Here is a 20573-nt window from a genome sequence, read left to right on the forward strand (position 1 = left end):
CTCAATATCATGTAAGTCCCTTAAACACGTCCTGTTTCATTTTCCTCTTTATATCTCCACTGCCTTAAACAATGCTTGGCTCAAAGAAGGACCTTAATACATGATTATTGATCATTTGGCTGACAACAATGCTGTGACATCATACAGATGGGATATGACTGTCCTCCCTAAGCAATAGTCCCTGCTGCTTCCCTTCCTCAAGAAACCAAGAACAGCCTTCTCTCTTTCCCTTACATATCTGCAGCAAGAAGTGAAGAAAACAGCTTTCTCAACTCTCTGGGCGTTGCTAGAACAAACAGTCAGAAATTTGAGCTACTAAAAGAAATTAACCTATGTGGCCCTCAGACTACGAATATATTCTGTGGGCAAAAGCAATGGAAGGGACATTAAGTCCAAAGCAGAAAATACAACCATCAAAGTAACGAGTGTGTAGATCAACAACGAGAGGAAGGCAAGAAGTAGGAAATGACCTGTAGAAAATGGAGATGGGGAAGGTAATGTTGAAGGGAAGCTGGTATGTGGCAGATGGAGACAGGGTCAGAAATGAGGAAACAAATGGAAAAGGATAATGGGTTTCAGGGCAACGACGAAACAATAAACAAGCACCTATGGAAAGAGTAGGTATTCATGTCAGCATCATAAATGGAAGAAACTCCCAATGAAAAAGATCACTCACCTTCATTGATTCACTGGGCAAACAATAAAATTATTTGTGTAATTAGTCAATGTCACTATTTATTATTCTCAAAGACTGATGTAATGGTACCATATTGGGCTGCCAGGAATCATAAAGTAAGGGAAACAAATACTTGCAAAGATACTGACAAGAGACTAAAGCTTGCTTTAACATAGTATCAGATTTCATGCCATACTCTTTTTTTATCGCTATTATAATCTTACCTCAGGCTAGCATATACTTACTCCTAAAACACATGAAATATAAAGACAATGGAAGTTCTTATTAATGATGTTTAATTGTAGTAGGGCATATTTTTTTCTTTGCATTGTGCTTTGCAGTTTAGTAGTTTTTTAGTCATGTCTGACTCTACATGAGCCCTTTTGGGATTTTCTTGGCAAAGATACTAGAGTAGTTTACTTTTTCCTTCTCCAATTCATTTTAGAGATGAGGAAACTGAAGCAAGGAGGGGTTAAGTGACTTGCCCAGGGTCACACAACTAGCGTCTGAAGTCACATTTGAGCTCATTAAGATGAATCTTCATGACTGCATGCCCAGCACTTTATGCACTGTGCAGCCCCTAGCTGCAATTATGCTTGATAGGTGCTTACTTAATGTTTATTGAATTGATCTATTTATATCATAGGACTGTATAAAACATTTAGGAAGTCATAAGAACTTACGTATAACAAATTGCCCAGTGAATTTTACATAAAATGGCACCTAAGGGTCAGAATATAATTATGATTTGTACATCCTTGAGCTTCCATTAGTCCCATATTGGTGCCCTGGAGGAACTTCTCTGTAGAGTAATTTCTTCATGTACCAGCTTACACTTTAAAAGCACATGAAGATCTTTTATTGAAAAGCCCTAGGAAAGCACAAAAACTGTTTTGTTTGGTTCCTTTTGCCTCTAGTTCTCAGCTAAAAATAGGTTTTTAAATGAATTAAAACCTCTGCTTCTGGAGTTAACAGTAGCTTTGGAAATACTGAAAAGCTTCTGGATCTGATTCTTTACAATAGCTCAAGTTTTGGCTGCAATGGTTTGTTTTTCCTTAACTGTGAGTAGATAAAATATATAGAAAAGAGAACCATAGTCCCCAAACTAGTATATTATTTACTTCTACTCCAAGTAAAAATGATTTTTGGAAGATAACCCATCTTAAAAAGTTTAGATCAAAATAATCTATGTTTGCATCAAAACTAACTTTTAATTCTTCATTGTCCAATTCTGTAGAAACATGTTCACTTAGGTTGTCTCACTAGAGGACTACTAACCTTGGAATAAAGGGAAATCTATGCTGGTGTAGAAAACTATAAACATTTTTCACTTTGTAAAATTAGTATAACCATAATGGAATCAATTATTTTTAATGCTAATTGCCTTGCAGTTAAAATCTAATAGTTTAATATATAGTTAATTACTAATGTATTTCCATGAACATTCATTGTAAAGTCTAATTCAATTCAGTAAGTTCCCATTGTGTGTTCAGCAGCGTGCCGCCTTGGCCTTGTGAAAAAGTCAAATAACTCCCTGGGCCCTTTCAAAGAATCTACAATTTCCCTGTAGAGACAAAGCATGCATGCATGAAACTACATAATAATATAAGAGGATATATGTAAGTGTCAAATGATTGGTAGAGGCAGTGCTTGCTACGTGAATTTGAGGAAAGACAACATCGACAAAAAGTTAGAATTCTCAGGGAAGATCACATGGTCGAAATGAGGTTTGAGGCTTGAAGGAAAGATTCTGATAGGGAAAGAGAAAGGAGACAGAACACAAAATAAAACTAAAGAATGGGAACAAATAAGATGTTAAGGTGATGGTAATCAATTACTATAACCAAGGGTTCCAGCTGACCAGCGTGGTATATGAAGTTGGAAAGGTAGAGTGAAGTCAGATTATCTTTATTATCATCAACACCAATCGTGTCATGATTGGGTGCATTGTCCTGGGTCCTGAGAGTACAAAGGTAGAGAGAACATACATTTCCTACAATGTGAGTGAAATACAATGGCAAGTACAGAAAGAAGCTACTCACTGCAATGAGCCATGATTTCATCACTGTGGCTACACCATAGACTACAAGAGATGCTGAAATAGTGGCACAGATCTATTTTGTCCAGTTAGTTTGATCTGTGCTGTCTTGTCTCTGTCACTTGGTCCACAATGTTTCTGGTGGTTGGGATAGCCCTTCTTCATTTGTCTAATTCCTACTGATTTTTCAAAGTTCAACTCAAATGACATCAAGGTGCCATGGTAGATTAGAATTAGCACTTGTTCTAGATTCAGAAGAACTGGATTAAAATCCTGCCTCCATTAATTATTACCTGTGTGACCTAGGTAAATAAACCTAACTTCCCTCTGATTGGACTAAGTAGACTATAAGGTCCTTTGCAGCTCTACATCTATGACCCTATGGCTGCAGTCTAAGCCAGAAGGGAGCTTAGCAGGAATAGTTCAACTGCTTTATTTTACAAATGAGGCAAGTGAGGCCCCAAAAGCTTAAGTGACTTATCCAAGATTATATAAGCAAGAAGATAGAAAAGCCAATATTTAAATTTGGATTTTCTAATGCAAAAATCCAACAATCTTTCATTACCTTTCCTTGAAGCCTTCCCCAATTTCATTCGTAACATTTCTTTTCCCCTTATATCTCACAAAGCACCTCATTTCATATTCCTACATATTCTTTAAGGCTGAGGTTGAAAGATTAAATTTTCAAACAATATTTTTAGAGCTTTCTACACACACACACATTTCAGCTCATATTTATAAGTAAAATATTTTTAAATACTTATTTTAAAAAAGATAACATTCTCTTATCTAAAATAATAATCAAACTTGAATCTGAGGTCAACAGATACAAGGATGGTGACTCCCTGTTTTCTGTAAATCCATTTTTTAAGATCACTTCATCCAATGGAAGGTAAAATAGATATGACATGCATCTACTACTCCATTTAATGTTTTAGATTTCAGCCAGAAGTTGTCCAGATATCTTTCCTTCAGTAACTGTGTTCAGATACCTACAGGAATGCTTGGTGGAAACTGAATGCTGATGACATGGGGTTTTTCATGAGAGTTTTAGTCCTTGTGCTCATTGCTTTGTTTTATATCATATTACCAATAAATATACTAAGCTTAAGGAACAACTTATCTTTGCAGGCCTCATCAATTTAAAAGCTACATTTGACTTAATTAATAGTGAGAGTTTATGGGAAAAGCTTTTATCCATGGGCATTGGTTTAAGATATCTTGGCCTCTTGAAGAAGATGCACTCTGATAATTGGTCTAAGATCATGTTAGAGAGAGAGGTCACTTTATGTACTCTCTCGACTAATAGAGAAGTCAGGTAAGATTGTGTCCTGACATAGCCACTTTTTTTCTTTATTGTGCTGATAGCACACATCCCAGATACAATAGGCCCCAAGGAACTTATTTTAGGATTTTTGGAGCCCTAGAAATAAATAGTAAGTATATCCATAAAGCAAGTAGGCCTACTATCACTCCTGTCCCTTCTGTCAATTTACCCCCAGTGTTCTTTATTTTTGGATATGATCCCCTGCCCTACAACCACATTGAATAATTGTTGAATCAAAACTAATAGAAAGTGAGAATGAGCACAAGAGGCCTTGAAGGCGAATGAATATTCTACTGACCAGGAAAGGGGAAAGCCAAAGGTGTCAAACTAGCTGTCTTTCAGATTTAAAGATGACGCTATTGATTCATTTTAAATTGGACAAGATATTTTGTTCCTTGTTTTGTTTTGAGCAGTGAGGTTTAATTGTCCTCAACCACCCACAGTCTCAATAATGTACAATGAATGAATGAATGAATGAATGAATGAATGAATGAATGAATGAATTCATGGATGGATGAAAAATGAATGAGGGGGAAAGTATTTAGTAAAAACTCATTAGTCACCAAGCACTATTCGAAGCACTAGAGATTTAAATTCAAATTCAAAAAAACAAATAGTCTGTGCCCTCAAGGAGCTTACATTTTGATAGGTGAAATAGTAATACTTGGAGAGAGTGGTGGGCTAGGAAGAGTGAATTCCTAAGGATGGCAACTAGAACCATAGTGTAATTGAATGACAGACTCCTAAATTATTATTTCCCATGAAAGAGGTAGAAGGAGGAGGGGGACACACATGTATCAACATGGAGGAAAGATAACACAGTCAGCACCTAAGGCTGGCTAGATGTGGGGTACTCTCATCAGTCAGCAAAGTTCCAAGGAAGAATCTTGAGATCCCATTGGCAAGTATAGTGGTAGTATTAAAAAGCTTCATAATGTATTTTAATATATATTTTATTTTTCCACTAATTACATGTTAAAACAATTTTTTAACATTTTTTAAAATTTTGAGTTCCAAATTCTATCTGTCCTTCCTTTTCTCCTTCCCCTCCCTACTCCCTGAGATAGTTAGTGATGAGTTATAGGTTATCCATGTGAAATCATGTAAAACATTTCCATATTAGTCATTTTGTACAAGAAGATTCAAATAAAAGAAAATGGAAGAAGGAAAGAAAGAAAGAAAGAAAGAAAGAAAAAAGAAGAAAGAAAGAAAGAAAGAAAGAAAGAAAGAAAGAAAGAAAGAAAGAAAGAAAGAAAGAAGAAAGAAAAAAGAAGAAAAAAGAAAAGAAAGAAAAAAGAAAGAAAGAGAAGAAAGAAAGAAAGAAAAGAAAAAAAGAAAGAAGAAAGAAAGAAAGAAAGAAAGAAAGAAGAAGAAAGAAAAAAAAAGAGAAAGAAAGAAAGAAAGAAAGAAAGAAAGAAAGAAAGAAAGAAAGAAAGAAAGAAAGAAAGAAAGAAAGAGAAAAGAGTGAATGAAAAATATGATACCTCAGTCTGTATTCAATAATATCAATTCTTCCTCTGGAGGTGGATAGTATGCTTCATCATCAGTCCTTTGGGATTGTCTTGGATCATTGTACTGCTAAGAATAGCTAAGTCATTCACAATTCTTTGTTGAAAAATATTGTGTACTGTGTACAATGATCTGGTTCTGTTCACTTCACTATGCATCAGTTCATGTAAGTCTTTCCAGGTTTTTCTGAAATCTGTCTGCTCATCATTTCTTATAGCATAATAATATCCCATTACAATCACATATCATATACTGTATTTTAATGCATTATTTTGCAAAATAGTTACATGTATGTATTATATACTCTTACTATTGACTGTAATCTCCATGAGGGCAGGACCTAAAAGGCCTCTTATGTATTTTGCATTTCCTCTAGTACCTAGTATATTTTTTCTATACATAGTAGGTATATATTAAATGCTAAATTGAATTATTAAATTGAATTAAGTGTAATTAAGAGGTTAGAAAGGAATGAGAGATGTAGGTAGAGAGGAAGAAAGGAGACTCTCTGTCCTCTTATTATTACTATTATCAATTCTATAAATAATAATAATATCTGCTATTTATATAGTGCTTTACAATTTTTTAAATGTTAATTTTATAATTATAACACCCCCTGTTCCAAAAAGATTCTAATCTTAATCATTTTCACTAATCTATTAAGACTGATTTTGGTGAAACTGTCTTGCCCATCTTTCTTTCAATTAGTATCTAGGGCTAGCTTCATCATGTAGTTAGTTGTGGTGAGATCGTGTGTATTACTGCCCTCCCCTCTACTCCTACTTCCTGCTGGAGGCTAGAAATAATTAACTTACTTACTCTAGTGGTTTAACACAATTTCTCCATCTGTAAAATGAGGGGGGTCTATTTCAATGGCATCTGAAGTCAATTCTAACTCTAAATATCTGATCCAATGATTTTTCAGGCAGTCTGGTAAGCAAAGCCCTGTTATTTACTACCTGTTTGACTTGGACAAATCACTTAATCACTCTGGGTGAGTCCCAATTTCCCCATTTATAAAATAAAGGACTTGAACTAGAGGTGTTCTAAGATTCTTCATAGCTCAAATCAATGTTATTTCTCCTATTCACTTTTACATTCTATTTTGCTCTATATTTGTTGTAAAGATGCTTTATTCCCTTCTTTATTAGACTAATAACAAAAACATTAATAATAATAATAACTAGCATTTATATAATGCTTGGTTTAACATTTCCTGAACAAGCACCCTTCTGTCCTTTGACATTACTACCCATTTTGCTTTCATTCTATATCATCTGAGAGGCAAATAAAATTCTAAAGGTTACATAAATACATACTGGCATTAAACATTGGTTGGTTTAGGTTTGAGACTTCTTGAGATTTTCTATGATTATTTCTCCAGCAGAATAAGACAATATACAAAGGTCGCATGTGGGGAACTCCTAGAATAATTTTTAATTAATAAATGGCCACAAATTAATCAATTGATTAATGTCCATATAGGATATGGCGAGAAATTGTCAGGTGTCAGAAGTTCTGTGTAATAATCCTATTCCTTATAAAGCAGCAATCATCAAAACTACTTGGCACTGGCTAAGAAATAGAGTGTTGGATCAGTGGAATAGGTTAAGTATGCCAGACACAGTAGTCAATGATTATAGCAATCTATTATTTGATAAACCCAAAGATCCCAGCTTCTGGGATAAGAACCCACTCTTTGAAAAAACTGCTGGGGAAACTGGAAAAGAGTATGGCAGAAACTAGGCATAGACCCAAATCTCACACCATATACCAAAATAAAGTCAAAATGGGTTAATGATTTAGATCTAAAGGCTGGGAGAGCAAGAAATAGTTTACCTATCAGATCTATGTAGAACAGAAGAATTCATGACCAAACAGGAAATAGAAAAACACTATGAAATGCAAAATGGGTAATTTTTATTACATTAAATTGAAAGGTTTTTGCACAAACAAAGCCAATGCAACCAAGATTAAAAGGGAAGCAGAAAACTGGGAAACAATTTTTACAACCAGTGTTTCTGATATGGGCCTCATTTCTAAAATACATAGAGAACTAAGTCAAATTTATAAGAATATAAGTCATTCCCCAACTGATTAATGGTCAAAGGATATGAACAGGCAGTTCTCAGATGAAGAAATTAAAGCCATCTATAGTCATATGGAAAAATGCTCCAAATCACTATTGATTAGAGAAATGCAAATCAAAACAACTCTGAGGTACCACATCACATCTATCAGATTGGCCAACATGACAAAACAGGAAAATGATAAATATTGGAGAAGATGTGGGAAAATTGGAATACTAATGCATTGTTGGTCGAGTTGTGAAATGATCCAACCATTTTGGAGAGCAATTTGGAACTATGTGCAAAGGGGTATAAAAATTTGCATACCCTTTGACCCAGCAATACCACTTCAAGGGATGTATCCCAAAGAGATCATACAAACGGGAAAAGGACCCACATGTACAAAAATATTTATTGCAGCTCTTTCTATGGTGACAAAGAATTGGAAATTGAGAGGATGCCCATCAATTGGGGAATGGCTGAACAAGTTGTGGTATATGAATATAATGGAATACTATTGTGCTATAAGAAATGATGAGCAGGCAGACTTCAGAAAAACCTGGAAAGACTTATATGGACTGATGCATAGTAAAGTGAGCAGAACCAGGAGAATGTTGTACACAGTAACAGCCACATTGTGCGATGACTAACTTTGATAGACTTAGCCTTTCTCAGCAGTGCAAGGATCTAAGACATTTCCAAAAGTCTCATGATGGAAAATGCTATCCACATCCAAAGAAAGAACTATGGAGTTTGAATGCAGATTGAGGCATAATATTTGCTCTTTTTTTTCTTCTGTTTTGTTTTGTGTCCTCTTTCTTGTGGTTCCTACTATTGGTTCTAATTCTTCCTTACAAGATGACTAATGTGAAAAATTTTTAATAGGAATGTATACTTATAACCTATATGAGATTGTGCATTGTCTTGGGAAGGGAGGTGGGAAGGAAGAGGTAGAAAAATTTTAAACTCAAAAGCTTATAGAAGTTATTGTTGATAGCTCAACATAAATTAAGGAAAAGAAAAAAGAAAATATAGACAGGCTAGCTATAAGCATCTGATCCCAAATAATTTGCAGAGTTGTTGGATAGTCACATCTCTAAAACTTTAACCTGAACATAGATATAGACATTTCTGCCTGTCAGCAGCACACCATCCATATGGGAACCATCAGTTACAGTAAATGGAATCATACAGTAAATGGATAAGATCACTTAAAATAGGGAAGGGAAGGGAAGGGAAGGGAAGGGAAGGGAAGGGAAGGGAAGGGAAGGGAAGGGAAGGGAAGGGAAGGGAAGGGAAGGGAAGGGAAGGGAAGGGAAGGGAAGGGAAGGGAAGGGAAGGGAAGGAGCAAATGTCAGCTTCAGAGGTAGAGAGTGACAGTAGTGTCAGTGGAACCTCTCTGCCAATAAAGCTGAAAGTCAGAACCAAGAATGTGGTGTGGAGCCTGTTTCCAGGAGAGGGAGCCATGAAAGGTGTTCCAAGCATGGTCTATCTTTTCCATACCTAATAGTGTGAGCTTTCTAAGGAATGCTACCTTCTCCACTGGCATGAGATTATATGGGATATTATACTCTTTCATGTATATGGAAAAAATAATAATCCTATTCTTCCCACTAACTAGTTTGTATTTTTGACAAGTAACTTTCTCTCTTAGAATCTCAATTTGCTCATCTGTATAATGAAAATAAGGGCAGCTAGGTGGTACAGTAGATAGACTGACAGACCTGGAGTCAGATGATTCATCTTCCTGAGTTCAAATCTGGACTCAAACACTTACTAGTTATGTGACCCTGGGCAAGTCACTTAACCCTCTTTGCTTCAGCTTCCTCATCTGTAAAATGAACTGGAGAAGGAAATGGCAAATCACTCCAGTATCTTTACCAAGAAAACCCAAATGGGTTCACAAAGAGTTGGACATGACTGCAACAATTGAGAAACAAAATAATAATGAGAGTATTTGTATTAAGTGATATGAAATGTGGAGCTCCCCTTCAGTTCTATAGTTCTCTGAATTTATCAATGTTATGGATTGTATTCTTTTTAATACATACATATGTATATATATAAATATAAATATATATATATATATATATATCCTTCAATTACATGTTAAAACAATTTTTTAACATTTGATTTTTTTTCTAACATTTTGAGTTCTAAATTTTGCCCATCCCTCTCTGCCTTCCCCCTCCGGAGAGAGTGAGCATAACATACTCCTTGAATAATATACTCTTAATATGTCTTTAGCGTAGTGATACATTCAGATAAATTAGCAATGAGGGATATAACCTAGAGCTGGAGATAGTTAAGATGCAATACTTAATTTAATGTACACTATATGTTGCAATAAGAAAAATGTACTACAGTTTTTACAAGTTGCTTTGAAGTAGTAAATGCAATATACTTGTCATAAGATGATTTATTGTATAGACAAGAGCAAAGAACGAAATAAGACAAACAAAATGACAAATAGAGTAAAATTTTAGCCAGGTAGGAATGACTCATAAATGCCTTATGTTATTTAGTAATAAACAGTCCACCTCATAAGTCAAAACCCTTCCTCAAATTGTTATGCAGGATACAAATTACAAAGAAAAAAACACTAATTATCACTATAATCACTACCATATTTCTTGTATGTAGCTCAATACTCTGGATTTCAGTGTTCCATTGAAAGTCAGGAGAAATTTTCTCTAGCTCCCCTAATCTTTGCCCCAGGACCACTAAACTAGAAAAAGGTTTCCTGAAGAAGGAGATATTGTCCCTTCAAAAAAAAAAACAAAATTCAAATGACAGCTTCATGTGGTAGAGAATTATGAAAAACAAGGAGATCAAGATAAAATCTGATAGTGTAGTGATTTTTGAGAGACCAACTTTCTGGAATGAAGATGATACATAATGCACTGGTGGGGAAAAAAAAAAAAGGAAAATCACAACCAGCACATGGGGAGATTTGAAGTCCTCTGATGAATTACATTCACTCTTCATAGTAATGTCTATATATCCTTCCCCACATTTTCCTGATAAATACCTTTGTGTTTCGTGTGCCCACTGATCAGATATCAAATCTGAAATTCTTGGGACCTGAATTAAAAAGGGCCTAACCCAGCTGAAATTCTACTAATATCCACATACAAACCAGTGAACTCTAAAGGAATCTGAGTGAGTATACTTTATTTAACCAAGTTTAAACCAAGGGATTTTTTTTAAGTTGAAGCTCAGGATTGAATTAGTAGAAGATTCAGAAGCCATGAGCAATCAAAACCCAAATGAAAAACAACTGGACATAGGCACAATCTATCTTTTTCTGACAAGTATATTCAATAACCCATGGAAATTTTAATGTTTTCTTTTTGTCACTATTTGTCTGTCTTCTTGTTATTTTCTTATAAACTATGGTCATTATTCTTTCTTACTTTCATATTATTTTTCTTTCTTTGATTTTAATAGAATTACAACTTAATCAGATTTAAAGAAACTTCAAGAGATCATTTGTTCAATCCATTACTTAAAAAAAAAAACCAGCTCCCCAGACAATTCAAGTCATTTCTTTCCTAGATTCTTAAAATGTTCAAAGGCAGTTCTATAATGGAACCATACATTTCAGCCTCACATGTTGAGTGGTCTATATTTTTGTATTTTAAAAGATGAGGAAACTGGCATATATTCTTTTTTCATGACTTCTCCTCATGTGCCATTATCTATGTTGTCCCATAGATGTTCACAGATCTATTGATTTACCTCTTATCATTTCTAGAATCTTTACCTGTTATTTTCCTCTCTCTTTTCCATTTGATTTCTCATAATTTGTTTATATGTTAAATTGCTGTTACATTTATAATCTGCAAAAATACACTGTCTCCCAAATGCCCAGTGTCCTCCTATTAAAAATCTAGAAGAATCTTTCCTGCGTGTATCTTCTAGTACTGAGGATCTTCTATTCACCTATGATCTCACAGCCAAAGGGAGGAAAAGATTTTGAGTATAGGTCAGGTAATTCTGTTAATATTTTGACTCTGATGATTCAGCTCCTTAACTTTTTAAAATTTCCAACTGAATAATAACATTGCATTATATATTAGAATAATACTGATGAAAATAAGACATGATCTTTTAGTCCCAAAATTTTAAAAAATATAGATAGTCTGTAGCTAATAAACTTGTTCTATGACTATGTGTCATGGAATATCAGAATCTCTGAAAAATTAAAGTTGAGGGACAATTTAGAGGATCATGATAGGCACGATTAAGTTGCAATTCACTACCAACAACTGCCCAAGAGAACAGCATGAAACATGTCATCAGAGAGATGTATAATAAAAAGTAAAATTAAGGCTGACGGTCAGGTAATGTGATAAGAGGCAGGGATGAGTTCCATTGTTATCCATCCAAAATTAAGATAATTAGAAGACCCCCAGAATACTAGATGAACCTTTATGGAAGATAAGTGGGAGCATATGAGTGAGAGTCAATAAGGAATAAAAGAGCACACATTGGTTGCATTCTCCAACTTTGGAGGAAGTACCTACATGTATACGACCACAAGTCTATTGAGGTAACTTCTGAAATAAACAGATAAGTATAATATGTGGCTAAATATTTGATTAACTACACGACAATTGTAAATAAACACATGCACAAAATTTTTGGTTTGGAGTGAGTGTAGCCTGTCCCCCAATTAGAAATGGACTGTTGTCTTTAAAAAAATATTTCTAAATTTGTTGTTTTTACTTGAAATATTTTTTTTGGTAACCATAACCATAGGTGACTGCTTCTTTTTAACTCTTCTAGACCTTGAAACCTCTCTTATGACATTTATTCTTTTTATTTTTATTCATCATAAAATGTTTTATCCATTCAACTAGATTTTACTCTTTGAAGTCAAGGACCATGTCTTATACATGTTCATGTTTTCCAGAATACTTGGCAGAGTGGTTTTTATATAGTAGTTACTCAAAAACATCTTTAAAATATTGAGATAATTCAAAATAATTCAAAAATAGTTAATAAAGAAATGAATTTATTGTATTTGACAGTAATCTGATAAAAAAGTAGCTAGTCTTTCATATTATCCCATAAAATTCTAACATATAATACTCAAAACATTATATTAAACAAAAAACAGTAAGTTAATAAGTAATAATTTTTATCTTGAATATTAATGCTCAAGGAAAATAACAAATTTAAGTAAAGTGAGAACACAAGAAAAGATTTTTCTAGATACTGTGAAGGAGAATTCAAAACCTGTAAAGGACTTTCAAAGTATTGATGGCATTGGTTATTAAGTTTAATTTCATTTGAAAGCTTTTTTGTTTGTTTGTTTGTTTTCATTTAAATGTGTATTGATACTGGTCCCTGCCTATTTTTCTCACTGACAGCTTCTTGTTATATCATTGCTTCTCTACTTCCCGCCCCCAAAAAACTCTCCTGCTCTCCTTACTTTGCTATGTCTGCCATAAGGTTAGGTAATGCAATTCAGTCCATTTCAACTGAATTGAATAAGAATATATTGATTGCCTAGGAGATATTGGGGGTACCTATAGGAGTGATGAAGGTGGGGTTTGGCAGCAAGTAGGAGGGGAAAATGTTGGAGGAATCAAAGTTTGGGAATAGGTAGATGAGAAGTAAAAATAAGAGTTAAGTAGAAATAAAACCCGGAATTATAACTAGGTTGAATAAGATAAGACAGAGACTAGAGAGACACAACTATGTTATAAGTTTGAGCATTACTAAATTAATTAGCTGAAATATATGGGGAAAGGTGAAATATCTGAATGAAAAGTTATGGGGCAGTTATGAGCTTTGGAGTGGTTTCCTGAATGTCTTGATATGTAGGAGAGAGATGATTGGGAGGAAGCAGTATCATGTAGGAATTGCTCCAGTAAGCATAATGTTTTCTAATGATTGAGAAATTTTAAATGAAATTATTTATTATTCAATCAGACTAATAATAGGATCGTGATTACTGGTACTGGTGTTTTATACTAAATTATAATGTCCTTATTAAGACAGTCACCCTGTGACTAAATATAGGAGGTCTATAATACACCTCCACCTGGGCTCACTCCTACTCTTAAGACAATGAATAAGGGTGAATCAGAGCAAAATAAATCACTAAGCACAGCTTTTGCATTTTTCAAGTCTCAAGAGATCCTTACACTTTATACAATAACAGGAAGGTGAGTAGAAGAGGCAGGATCTTTGAAATTCAGAAGATAGTAGCACAGGCCAATGTTTATAAAGAAGTCAATGAGTGAAATCTAATCACAGAAGACAGACTATAATGAAGTGAGGAGATTAAAAACAATGAGAAATGAGACAGGCCTAGGCAGAAAGAAGTGGACTACTAGAAAATCTCATGACTAAATATCAAGTCTCCAGGGTCAGTGGGAGGCACTCTCAAAGTTCTATACTGTGGAATGAGAATGGCGATTTGCGGTATGACTTGAAAAGTGATATAAAATAATGTCACTACAATACTATCTTGGATTCTTCAAAAAACGCCAGTAAAAAAATGTATTAAAAACAAAAAGTTGAAGAATATAATGGGCCAGAAAAGTGGTATATACCTTAAGTCCATGCTTGTGCTATAGGGAAAAACTAAGGTGGATGTATTGCTTGAGCTTAGGAGTTCTGAACTTCAGTAAGTCTAAAGCCAATTGTATGTCTGCACTAAGTCTGGCACTAACATGATGAGGTCCTAAAAGCCTGGGTGGGGTGGGAGGTACCAAGCTGCCTAAGCAAGGATAAATTGGCCCAGATTAGAAATGGAGCACATAAAACCATCCATGATGGTCAGCAATGGGATAGGGCCCACAAGTGAATGCTGTACGGAGATCTACTCAACAGACAGACAGAAACACACACACACACACACACACACACACACACACACACACACACACACAAAAGAAAGTGATGATCAAGGGAATCATTTATTGGAGTTAATAGAAAAGACCAGAAGTATATAGCATTTTGTGGAAAGAAGTAGTCAACTTCAGTCTTCAAGGCTTCAGGAATGTGACAGAATGTGACTCAAAACAATGAAGAAAGGTAAATTGTCAATAGGAACATGATCCAGGAGAAAACAACTCTCTTATCTTTGCCATACTTTTCTTAACATGGTATTAAAATACAAATAGAGAAATGTTGCATGGACACATAAATCAAGAAAGATACAAATGTTCCACCCATTAAGGAGTAGGAAGAATGGTATGTGTGGGTAATTAGGCTATCATGACCTTTCTGGCTTTTGGTGAATCTGATTGTTTGCAGAACATATTCAAACCCATTAACCTTCCTGGGTTTCCGAAGTACAAGATTACTATTTGTGTTGGCCAGTTTCCCTAACTTGACTTTGTCTTTGTGTTTTCATGAGCCTGTCCACAAGCAGGTATTAGATGCAAAGGGCAGAGGGAGCTATGTGTTGTGCCTGCCTTGATTATCCCTGGGCAACATGTGTGCTTTGATGAAATTTGACAGTTCCAGTGACAACAAGCGGTCAGGTTACAGTAATCGCTGAGTCTGCCCTTCATAAACAACCCAGACTATATTTCAGTTGTAGAGTTTGTTCTAAAATCTTAATCCAGTCATTCTAAGGGTGTGTTTGAGATGCTCAAATGTGAGAGTAGATGTGTACCTATATGCGTAATTAATATATGAAGTAGGAAATCTGTATGTGCTATTTCCAGTAAGACCTGGAATGGAGAGATGAATTTGAAAGTACTCTTAATTTTAAAACACAAATGATAAATAAAGTAATGTGGGCATAAGATCTACAGGGAAGCAGTGAATGATGAGAACCACAAGGTCTTTGGGTAAAGCTATAACTCTCATGAAGACAAAAGTCAGTGTTACTAAAAAAGGGCATGAAGGATAAGACAAAAATTATGAGATCAATGCTTTGAACATTAGTGTCAGAGGACAGGCAGTGGGAAAGAATATGGTCAAATAAACCAAAATTGAGAGAAAGTAAAGATGATCAAGTTGGGGCTGGGAGTGAGAATTGGTGGATATGGCCAAGAAAAAAGCATTTAGGAATTACATTTCTGTCTTTTTGTTTACTTGAAATCCAATTACAAAACATTAAGGAATGATTTTGAAAAGAGAAATCCAAGGCAAATAAAGTATTTTAAATTACTGATGAGTTCGGATATAAAGGAGAAGGAAGGAAAAAGAGAGATCAATGGTGAACAATGGAAAGGACATAAAGATTGGACCTTTCTCAGGGAGAATAACATTCTAGGAACAAACAGAGGTGTTTGAGTCAAGAAATAGATCAGAAAATTCAAGGTAGGGAACTAAAGAAAAATAAAATAGAGTTGATGCGACAGACATGTATCTTTTCACTCAAGCAGCAGATGAAGTCATTGTCACGACTGAAAATGAAGCAAGAGGCAGGAGGCCTTTAAGGGGGTAATCAAAGATCAAAAAAATAGTCTGAGGTTGTGTGTAAAGAAACTTAAATTCTAAAAATAGTAAAAGTTAAGTCTCCTAGGATAGCTTAAGCTAACAAGTTTATGTTCTAGGCTATGTGTAAAAATATACCCATTGTAGACAAATAAGTCTTGATGGTGCATAGAGATAAAAATCAATTCCATAGATACTGTGTTTTTAATTTTAAAAAATACTGAAACAATATGACTATATACACACACATATCTAATGGTGTCTATATATCACCTAAGTTTACAGAAATATTTTTCACCATCAGTGAAAAACGTCCACATCAATACAGCTAAACACCTCAGACAGAAAGAGATTAGGACTAGTTGGCATTTGAGCAAGTACCTAACTATTTAAAATAGATACACGCAGTGAAAATCAGCTCATTTCAATATAACAGTTGTAAATAACAGTTATACATGAAATCAGACCAACAGGTATTCACTTAATACCTTTCTTGGACCCTGAACTAAATGCTAAGAGGAAGAAAAAGAAGTAGGCCAGCCCTCAAGGAATTTAGTTACTGTTGCCAGAGATAGGATAATGCAAGTAGTTATCTGAATGCATTGATAGTTAATGGCTTCCTCAGTGAACTAAATGTGAATATAGCTATTCTCCTCCAAGCATTGCTAGTAAGTTGATGAGGAATGGAGGCTGTTATCATAGATACCTTCACCATCCTTGCCTGCCACCTCCTGAAGAACTGACCCAACACATATTTGAAAAGATATTTTACCATCCTTTCTACTAGATAAGAGCTTAAATTTAATTACAGTAAGCCCAAAATTATAGCTGTTGGGAAAGAGTCACATACTAAATCCTGGTTTATAGATAACCATAAAATTGAAAAGTTCGTACTTAGGCCCAACCTAGAACTGACTTTTAATACCAAAAATGGCTGGACAGACCACCACAGATTAAGGTAAAAGGCAAAATATTTCTCTACTGGGTTGCTGTCTCTTTAATACTGGTGAACAATGTATTGCTGCTGTTTGTTATGTCCAGTGCTGCAGTAAGTCTGGAGAGAATGTTTTACCTTGGTAAATGGCAAAGGTAATTTGGATAGTTAAGGACAATTCAAATTAATTGGCATAAGTACCAGCCTCTTAATATTCTCCAAATTACAATATCCTAGAAATAAATAAGTCCAGTTCACCTTTGTTCAGCTTTCTGTCATACACTCTTATACATGTTCCAAGACAATAAAAGCCAATTATGTTCTTTTTTTCCCCTTTTCTTTTCCCTTTTTATAGTTTTAAAGAGCAATTTAGAATATCATTTGAATACTTTCTCCTTTCTATAGTGCGAATCTCAAATGCCTTGAAAATTTTGAAAGATTTGAACCTTCCAGGGGGGAAATAAGGATGTATAATACTCAATAGGAACTGAAGCAAAGCTCTGCTTTAAAAAAAGAAAACACATATATTCTGAATGAGATTAAAGGGGAAAAAATTGTCTCTGGCACATAAGTCATTCTTTACCTCCCACATCAATAGCTACCTCATTCTAATTCTAAATCATCTGCCCATATTTTTTCTACTCTTAGTTGTGGAAATTCAGAGACAGAATTTTAGAGCTGTCAGAAATGAAGGGAAAACAGAATTCTGGTGCCCTGTAAGAGTTCTGTTTAATATGTCCACCACTACTTTATGCACTTCTCCAACAAAATTGGCACCCACATCTTTTATAGAAAAGTAACTCCTCTCCATCAGTTCTCCCAAACTAATTTTGAGAGAATTACCTAAATTCCATAGCATTTGGGGAGTTCTTGCCATGTGCAACACTCTTCAGTGGCATTTTGTGCTGATTTAGTGGATCTAGGATAGCCAGGTGGTGTACCCTAGAACCAAGAAGACCTGAGTTTACACTCAGCTTCAGACGCTTACTAGCTATGTAACTGGGGGCAAGTCACAAGACTTCTCTCAGCCTCAGTTTCCTCATCTATAAATGGAAATAATAATAACCCCTACTTCCCAGGGTTATTGTGAGAATTAAGATGTTTGTAAAGAGCTTTGAAAAACTTAATGCACTATATAAAATACATTATCATCATCACTATCACCATCACCATCATCATCATCATCATTATTAATATAGAGTGCTGTGGTTTTAAAGTCAGGAAAACCTACATTCCAATCTTACCTTGATACTTAATAGCTGTATGATCCTGAGTAAGTGCTCTAACTTCTCTGTCTCAGTTTCTTCATTGAAAAAGAAAATGGATTAAAATTGCCACCAACAAATGAGATGATACATGTAAGCTGCTTTGAAAAACTTGAAGTATTTAAAAAATGGTAGTTATTATTCTTATTAAACAGGCAGCTCCTCACAATTCTTCAACATTTTATCTTTTAGCTCATTCAGCACTGTGTAAATAAGTCCTATACTTTGCTTCTAGGTGACTTTATCTTCAAAGATTTTCACTAATGCTTCAACAGCCAACGAGAATAGTTGGCACAATCCTGACCTGTGTTGTCAAGATCTTTGATTTGATTCACCATAGAATGACGTCAGTCTCCTGCAGTGGATGGAGTGGTGATCTCATGCTCTATCCATCTAAAAGTAGAGATTCCACGTTTCAAGTGGGTGCTGTAGAAAGATATGAGGGAAAAAAGTTGCTCTTGAGCTCAATCAGCTTTATCAGGGGTACAGTTACAGCAATGCAAACTTGGGCTCTCATTGACCATATTTCTTTTAAAGTGTCTAGATTTAATGTACCCTTTCTACTTTTCCAAGCAGAGATGCTATATTTGGGAAGCCAACATAGCTAGGAACTACAAGGTTTAGGAAAGGCTTAAGATGTACAGAACATGTTCCTGGCATCAAAATACTTGTGATTTATGTTGGGGAATAGAGTAGTTTCCCAAATGGACTCAATGAAATGAAAGAGTTCTGGACACACATTTGACATGCTAATTCCCAATCTGCTGTGTAAATTTCAGGGAAAATTTCATTCATGGTATGACCAATCCTTAAATTTTCTGTTAATGTGATGAAATCATACTGTACACAAATACAGAGAAGTATAACATGTGAGCTAATTAAAAAGGATTTCAAGTTAATAAGAGCACCCTCTATCACCCTCTGTCATAAGCACATATGGAAAAAAATCTTCTTGAAAATGTACTTTTTATTCTCGTAAGGAGAGAACAGAATTCACTCTAAGAAGAATTTTGATTATTTGTCCTGAATGCCCCTAGGGAATGTCACCTACAAAATTATATTTATTAGGGAAAAATATGCTTTCTATCTCTGCCATGTGAGTTTTATGCCTTGGATTTTTTTGTTTTGTTTTCTCTTCTTCCTAAAGAGACCTTTTAGCCAGCACACCCATGCCCAATTTGGCTGCATTTTTATTAGTTTACTTTTGACTTGGTCACATACAAAATTCCTATCAATACTATTGGTCTATTAAAATACGAATTTTGAAATATCAGATAAAACTGTGAAATACCAGAGGCCATGATGACTGGCTAAATGGCAATGGAACTTTGGTATAATCAGGGTTATTGTTTAAACAACAAGAATTTGAGGGATTTAGAAGGCTATTCAACTTCTCCATATTTCTGGTTCTTAGTCTCTTTTCTTTGCATTTTTAATAGTCCCAAACAACTCAGTGATGTTAATTCCTTATACCTTAGAAAGATGAAAGGGATAATGTTGAAAGGTCAGGATTGATAGCATAATCTGGAGGAAAGAGGTGGGCTGGGATTCAGGAGACTTGGATCTTTGACACACCTCTGACAGTAATTAGCCATAGGACTTTAGGCAAATCTTGCACAGTTTCAGGTCCAAGACTCCACATAAGTTAAGAGAGTGAAAATGTAGCTGAGGACAGAATGACTATTTGTCTTTAAAACATTTTGGAGGAAAAATGCATTGGAGGGAGCATCCTTTAAAAATTTTGATACCTAAGGTAAAGTAAATAAGATGGCAACTATATAAAGGTAAGGGGGTAGGCATAGTCGTAGTTCTGATAAGACCATGCTAAGACAGCCCTGAAGATGCCAGATCCCTTGACGATTATTCCCAGATCTATGCTGGTGTTATTTTGTAATGTGGTGTACTTTATATTTGATTTTGTTTCTGGAGTAAAGTAAAAAAAGAGCATTGTTTTAAATTTCTATTGTCCACACATGTTTCTCATAATTATTTTTACCTCTTAATCTTTTTTGGATTCTAATATTCCAATGGACCTTTGACTCATTTATGAGTATCCTAAACCTTCCAAAATACAAGTAGCAATCCATCTATATCTTCCCATCCTTTCCATCTCTGCCTATCAGTTAACCACAGGGAATCCACCTAGCATACAGGGATAGATTAACATACTTCCTCATAACCTATTGATATCTCAAGATCAATGAAGCATAGGAGTTGTCCGTGGTTAAATGTCATTCTTTCTATGGGACCAGCCAAACATCTTTTGGTTTGTTCCTGACTCAAATCTGGTCCCAGTTTCATTAGCTGCAGAAAGGGGATAATAATAACACTTACCTCTTGGGTATT

The 20573-nt window shown here is 34.9% G+C and overlaps 1 long non-coding RNA gene across 2 annotated transcripts in view; it reads right to left on the reverse strand.

Moving 5' to 3' along the window:
- LOC144454330 (uncharacterized) overlaps positions 1-20573 on the reverse strand; it is a 76769-nt gene that overhangs the window by 48391 nt on the left and 7805 nt on the right. The window contains exon 3 of one of the 2 annotated variants that reach the window (XR_013482720.1): positions 18207-18653. The exons of the other annotated variant lie outside the window; for it this stretch is intronic. This is a non-coding gene — a long non-coding RNA (uncharacterized LOC144454330). The remainder of the gene's footprint in view (positions 1-18206; positions 18654-20573) is intronic. 2 annotated transcript variants of the gene reach the window in all.

Source organism: Phascolarctos cinereus, unplaced genomic scaffold, assembly GCF_003287225.1.
Source record: "Phascolarctos cinereus isolate Bilbo 61053 unplaced genomic scaffold, phaCin_HiC Scaffold_726;HRSCAF=1367, whole genome shotgun sequence".
Taxonomy (NCBI): domain Eukaryota; kingdom Metazoa; phylum Chordata; class Mammalia; order Diprotodontia; family Phascolarctidae; genus Phascolarctos; species Phascolarctos cinereus.